The sequence below is a fragment of the Eriocheir sinensis genome, chromosome 3 (genome assembly GCF_024679095.1).
Source record: "Eriocheir sinensis breed Jianghai 21 chromosome 3, ASM2467909v1, whole genome shotgun sequence".
NCBI classification, from domain to species: Eukaryota; Metazoa; Arthropoda; class Malacostraca; order Decapoda; family Varunidae; genus Eriocheir; species Eriocheir sinensis.
The window spans coordinates 24763370-24769980 of NC_066511.1; the positions used below are offsets into that span (position 1 = coordinate 24763370).

At 42.6% G+C, this 6611-nt stretch overlaps 1 protein-coding gene across 7 annotated transcripts in view; it reads right to left on the minus strand.

Moving 5' to 3' along the window:
- The window catches only part of LOC127007057 (dihydropyrimidinase-like), a 72634-nt gene extending 68491 nt beyond the window's left edge, over positions 1 to 4143 (minus strand). For 2 of the 7 annotated variants that reach the window (XM_050877625.1, XM_050877606.1), the window contains exon 1: positions 3996 to 4135. The gene's annotated coding sequence lies outside the window, so the exon portion shown is untranslated. Of the gene's footprint in view, positions 1 to 1334; positions 1497 to 3995 lie in introns of those variants that run through there. The other 5 variants (XM_050877598.1, XM_050877615.1, XM_050877586.1 and 2 more) reach the window with 5 other exon arrangements.
- Positions 4144 to 6611: the final 2468 nt, after the last annotated feature.

Consider the following 6611-nt stretch of genomic DNA (forward strand, 5'->3'; position numbering starts at 1 on the left):
TGTATTCCCCATTACTACATTAACATTGTAAAGGGATAGTCTGCCCAATAAAACGAAACTTTGCACTGAGTTGCCATCAATGTTCAATAGATAAAGCAACGGAATCGTAAGAGTGAGCGTGACGGTATTCGCATGGACAACAGGTGCGGGACTTTGAATTTGTCATTTATGGACGGTAATAGAAATTGATCTTGTTCATCTGGACTTCTAGAGACTACATATGGGATAGAACTTAATTTGTCTGTCTGTAACCTGCAAATAAGATGGAACACATAATGTGGAGCATACGTGATAGACCTCGATTTTGTTTGTCTACAGGCTACAAATGTGACAGAACTGAATCTAGTCTGTCTATAAGCTGCATTTAAGACAAAACATCATCTTAACTATTTATTTGAGTTGCACATGTATAAAACTTCGCGCGGGACAAGTCAATTAGTCCATAACTTTTATCAAATTGGGCTCAAATTAGTCATGCCAGGAAAGAGCTGTCAATTTTGCCGGTGCTTCACGGGGCGTTGCTACAGAAACCATAAACGGATGTTATTTGGAAATCTTATGTAATTAGAAAGGAGACTGCAGAGGAGTATTGGACTCAGGAATGTGACAAAGATGGTAAATCTGACTGACTTAGTGACCAGGATATCTCGTGACTCGCCTTCGCAGCACGTTCTCTCTCTCTCTCTCTCTCTCTCTCTCTCTCTCTCTCTCTCTCTCTCTCTCTCTCTCTCTCACACACACACACACACACACACACACACACACACACACATCTGAAACCACCTATATCTATCTATATATTATCTACCTGGCTATTTAGGTGATATATTAGAAACTGGAATGCCTCCGTATAGTTCCTGAGCACAGTCTCCCACAACGCAACCCCGCTGATGCTGCGTCGAGTGGCAGGACAACGATGTAATTAACATATCATTTTTTTTTCTGGCACATAATTATTGAGACAACATATTCCATTCCACAAAGAGAACAATATAACCACTAAATTGCCGGATGCGCGATGTATGAAACTAATTAACATTGCTTCTGGCTTGTTATTGTATCATGAAACTGTACTAAACAGTTATCCTACATCCAAAGCCTTTGCTCGTCTATAAGTAATGCAGTGTTGGAAGTATCGAAGGACAAGAACAATATGGACGCTCAAGGCTCTATCATCTATGGTTTCCTGCATAATTCCGTAATGTTTAGATCGTGAAAGAAAACTAATGTCACTGATTGATTGTCCAGTCCATTAGCACTGATGAAACACCGACAGAATGGCAGAACGAGCACAGCATTTGTTTATAACTTTATACGTTTAACAGGCTACTTACTAATGTTGGAGAGTTAGAAGTTAGTGCTGGCGCCGTCTGAAGCGCGCGTTACGTTCACTCACACAACACGTAGTGATGCGCGTGCAGCGGATGTGCTGGTGCGGCGATGCGGCGGCCAAGTGGAGTGACCGTCCTGAGACTGCCGCACCGCACCTCCACGCTGTTGCCAACCTTCCGCGGACACGCACACCTCGCACACCTCACATTATTATCCTCGATGACCTGAATTTATATTATTCCAGTGTTTCTGAAGCTGTACAGTAATGCAGCTTTTCACATCATTGTATCCGAGTTATCAAGTATTGAGAAGAATCAATGCCTGTGTTACTGGACACCTGGCTGTCCAAGGCGAGCCAACGGTCACGCTCAGGGAAGTCACGTCATGAACAGGCAGTGATGGACATAGCAGACGACGCCGCTCGTAGACTCAAGGTGCTGGATAATCCTGACATCCTTATTTCAATGTCAACTTTAACGGTTAGCTTTTAAAGGCAATAAACACTCAACACATTTATATGTATACTAACATAACATTCATATAATCCACTCCTACTCTTGTAAGTGAATCGAGTTTCCCCTAATAATATCACAGCCTGCACCAAACCCTTGGACTAACGACATGACTTATTATACCATTAGGCACCGATACGTGAAGACCAGTTTCTTTTCTTCAATAAGAGTAGCAGGCCAAAAGCTGAAATAACATTTTCGTTGCATTCTACTCTACGACAAAATTCCACACCATCTTAAATTCTTTCAACCTTTTAGGGTAGTCCACCTCACCATGGGCACTACTGCTTCATTCTCTCCCTAAAAATACCTGTCAATCTCATTAGAGGGGCATCATCCATCTGTAGTCGCGTCTCTACCTGACCGTGCACTACTTAGTCAATGGAGTTGTATACTTGGTGCAGCCTTGAAAAGGGCAACTTTGTTCATGACCAGCATCCTATAGTCGCTCCTGTAACTCGTGATGGTCACAGGAATGAAGAAAAAAATATGCAACGAGGCGGTACACACTACACAGCTATGATAGTTCAAAATCAAGGCCGAGGTACAAAACCATAATACACAATTGACTAAGTTCTAGGATGTATAGAAGGTCAGTGTGGATTCGTGCAGACATCACCCCAAAAAAATAATGATACACACACACACACACACACACACGCTGACAGAGAGAGAGAGAGAGAGAGAGAGAGAGAGAGAGAGAGAGAGAGATCCGTAATGCAGTGGTTAGCCCCCTCGCCTCACACCCGCGAGGTTTCGTTTTTTTTGCCGGGCGTAGTGAAGACAAATGGGCAGCCACCATTATTAATCCGTGCCCCCTGTACACCCAGCCGTGAATGGGTACCGGGTGTCAGTCAAGGCAAGATCAACAGACAGGCGTGATTACGTCACAAGGGGTGTATTTTTCCACGCTGGCCTCGCGATTTCTTCCAAGTCGATGGGCGATGAGACTGCGAGCTCCGGGGTGAAGAAAGGGAAGAGCCCGAGCGGAAAAATACACCCCTTGTGACATAAACACGCCTGTCCGCTTGTCAAAACCCCGTCGTACGTGCTAGAAATGCAATTACCACCACACCGTGCCCAAAACGCGCACCCGCTAGGAGCCGCTATTCCTAAGATTTACCCGATAATATTATTACATTTATGACTTACAACACTGTTGTGCACACTTAGTATGTATGAATTATAACACTATTGAGGACACTCATATGTAAAGAACATGCGTGACATCGTTCCCAAACGATGGTCAGTGGTCGCCTGACTTGGTGTCCCGGCGGCGCGGCTTGGGTCAAGGGGGTGGGGGTGGCTTGGCATAACAAAGGTATAGTAAAGGCCTACAAGCCAACCAAGTTTAAGAGCGCTCGCTACACTGCTGATTGCGCTGCAATTTTTAAAACTGCATGCGGTCCGTCAATATGCGGACGTGGCACCGAGGGAATGGATTGGGTTGTCCATGTAAATATGGATGTGGCACTGAAGGGGTTAATGTGTTGTTTACCTCCGTTATCCCAAAAAACTATAAATCTATATGCCTCCATATTATGGTTAATGGGCGAAAATACATCCCTTTCAACGATATGAAGGCTCACATGGTTAGAACTAGGCCTAACCTACTTAAGAAAGCTCTCCCGATAGGGGGGGTCTCGGTTATGTTAGGTTTGGTTGTTTGAAAGTTTAGTTTGGTTTTTTGCTTTTCTGGTGTAATATGGAGGAATACATTAGCATTTTAAAGTGGCGGAGCTAAACTACATATTTACCAAGTTTTCTTTACTAGCTTAAACCCTGAACATTCAAAGAATACTAGTAGTTTTCAGCCTGACAGTAGGGGCTACTAGTCCCGGCCAGTCCGGCCTAACCTAACCAAATTTACTCCCAATCCAAACCACCGCTGAGTAGGGTCATTAAGAAGCTAGGACGAATCCTACTACTTATCTAATGACATCATAGTAGCCCTATTAGATTTACTACCCATTTTCTTCTGTAGGAGCCTGCCTAAAGCACTGTCGGGTACTCTACAGTGGTGTTGTTATCGACCTGTAGGCTGGACTAAGTTGTTCCGGCACACGAGGAAACTTCAGTTTGATCACCTCTTAATATTCTACCTCCTGGATATTATTTTGATAATCTACAAGATACGAACATAACACATACCTGAGGAGAGCAGATTGGATCAGACGTGGCCAAGGAGAATACCAACGAGTTGTTTAATGCTTGCATCTTGTAGCCGTTCGTCCGTATGTGGTTGTGGTGTTGTGGGAATCAGCTCGCACTCGCAAAATAGCTCGCAGAGAGGTTCAACTTGCTTACTTTTATTTCTATATCACTCACTGCTATCGTTTATTTGCTCTGTTTTGGCTCCATTACACGGCACAAACATAAAAGCAACACTTTTAATTAAGAGAAGTCTTTATAACAAACGAATAGGGCAGATTTAAGAAGAAAAAAATACCCCACGTTGTTGTTCACTCGGCTATTGGTTGTTTGGTCTGTTGGTGTGCTGCTTTCTTGTGGGCAATATCAACCATCGCAAAGATCACAAGTTGACAAATTAGAAAAAAAACAGACAAATTGATATATTTTCCTGCAGTGTATTCCCCAGTTGGCATGCGTAGTGGTTAGCAGAGCGGCTTATTACTGCAAGGAGGTATTTCTCGCAAGTTTTGTCTGCTTCAGCTGGGTGATCAAGGGTTAAGATAACTTTTAGGTGCAGAAACTTAATTAAAACATACATTGTATTAACAGCAAATGTCAATATGCAACATATTTTATCCAATAATGTGAATTTACAAGTTTTCTGCAGCTATAAACAATAAATGCATAATCATATTGGCCTTGAAACCTTAAATAAGTTGAAAATACATCTGGAAGCATCCAAATAGAATCTGCGAGCACATAGTGTTAAAAGAAATTTATTTGAGTGTATTTCAAGTCTTCCATACATAGTATAGTTTACAGCTTACCAAACCTAGCATACAGTTTCTACAAAGTTGGTAAAACAGAGTAACATGCTATGTAAGGCAGCAAAGCAAGACACATTTTCTTAGTAACTGGGTCTCGAGGTTGAAGGAAATTTTTCCAAGTTGAGAAATATCTCTTCTCCAAAAGAATGGAAGGAACAACTCCTGAGGGTTGAAAGGTTGAGTGACTGGCTCCTGCATCTCTCACTGCTGTGTCTGCAAGGCCTCAGTCCATTCTATCCTTGAGGGCCATGACAGATGACATAGACCACTGTTCTCCACACAACTGAAAAAAGCAATTATATATTGGTATAACATGATTCCCCTCCATCAGCAATCACCCAATGTAATGCCTCCTATTGTCCCTAAAAACTGTACTTCCATACCGACACCCTTCTTGATCAAACTCTTTCGTCTCTGCATTTCAACATCTATCTTTCCTTCCTGATGGAAGCATACCTACATACAACCTCTGCTTCAGAAGGGTGACCATTCCAATCCCTTAAACTACTGTCCTACAGATTTGCTTTCTAGTCTTTCTTAAGATTAATAAACAATCCTTAACAGGAAAGTTTTAAGGTATCTATCAACTTCTGACCTTCTCTCTGATTAGCAGTATGGGTTCTGCAGGGGGCATCTGTTTACCTTCCTGCCTTTCTAGCTGACTCAAGGTCATCCTCTCAGCTGTTTCCATGAAACTTTTGCTGTTGCTTTAGATGTCTCAAAAGCTTTTGACTGAGCTGGCACAAATCTTTGCTTTCTAAACTTCTCTCCAACTTTTTTTCTATCCCTCTCTCTGTACTTTTACCTCCAGTTTCCTTTCTGGCCAATCTATTGCTGCTGTGGTAGACGGTCACCGTTCTTCCATTAAACCTATCAACAGTGGTGTCCTGCTGGGCTACGTTGTATATCCCAATCTCCGTTGTTCATTAATCTTTCCAAAAGAAACTGTTGTATCCACTCCTATGCTGATGACTTGACAATGCATTACTCAACATTTATTAGCAGAAGACCCTCATAACAGGAATTACAAGACTCAAGGGTGGATGTGACAAAATGCTGAACCCCATTTTCTGTTAATATAATGTATGTTTTAATTAAGTTTAACTGCACCTAAATGTTATCTTAACCCATGATCACCGGCTCCAAGTATTACGTTATCACCAGGCATGTCTGGAATTCCTTGCTGTCATTTCTGCATGAGGCAGGAGGAAACTGATGTCCTTCAATGCCTCAAAAACTCAATTTCTTCACCTGACACCTGAAAAAATTACCCCAGGAGGTGAAAGTCATGGGAAGCAGGCATGCAGGAGGAGGGAAGCATGCAGTTAGCAAGTTCAGAAAAGCAGTCAGTATGAAAATACTGATAGAGGATAGAAAGAACAGCAATAGTGCAGCAAAACTTAAGAGGTAGAAGACTGCTCGTAAGAGGAGAGGAGTTGATGACACAAAGGGGCTTTGACTCTATTCTGTCCAAGAGTTGAGTGTGGAGCCCCCGAACACATGAAATGCATACTCCATATGAGTTCAGACAAGGCCCCTGTATATGGATAGCATCTGAGAGGGTGAAAAGAACTGGTGGAGATGATACAGAATGCCCAACCTCAAGGAAGCTGATTTAGCAAGAGAGGAGAGATGAAGTTCCCAGTTCAGATTCTGACTTAAGGGTATGATGATAATTACCTTGCCAACCTCACACACTACACTCATTCTCTCTTCACCAGCACCTGCAGCTGGAGTTGTAATGGCCTCCTGAGCCTGTGGACTCTTGTTTTCTGTTAAATAGTGTACTTTAAGGAGGAAATGCCTT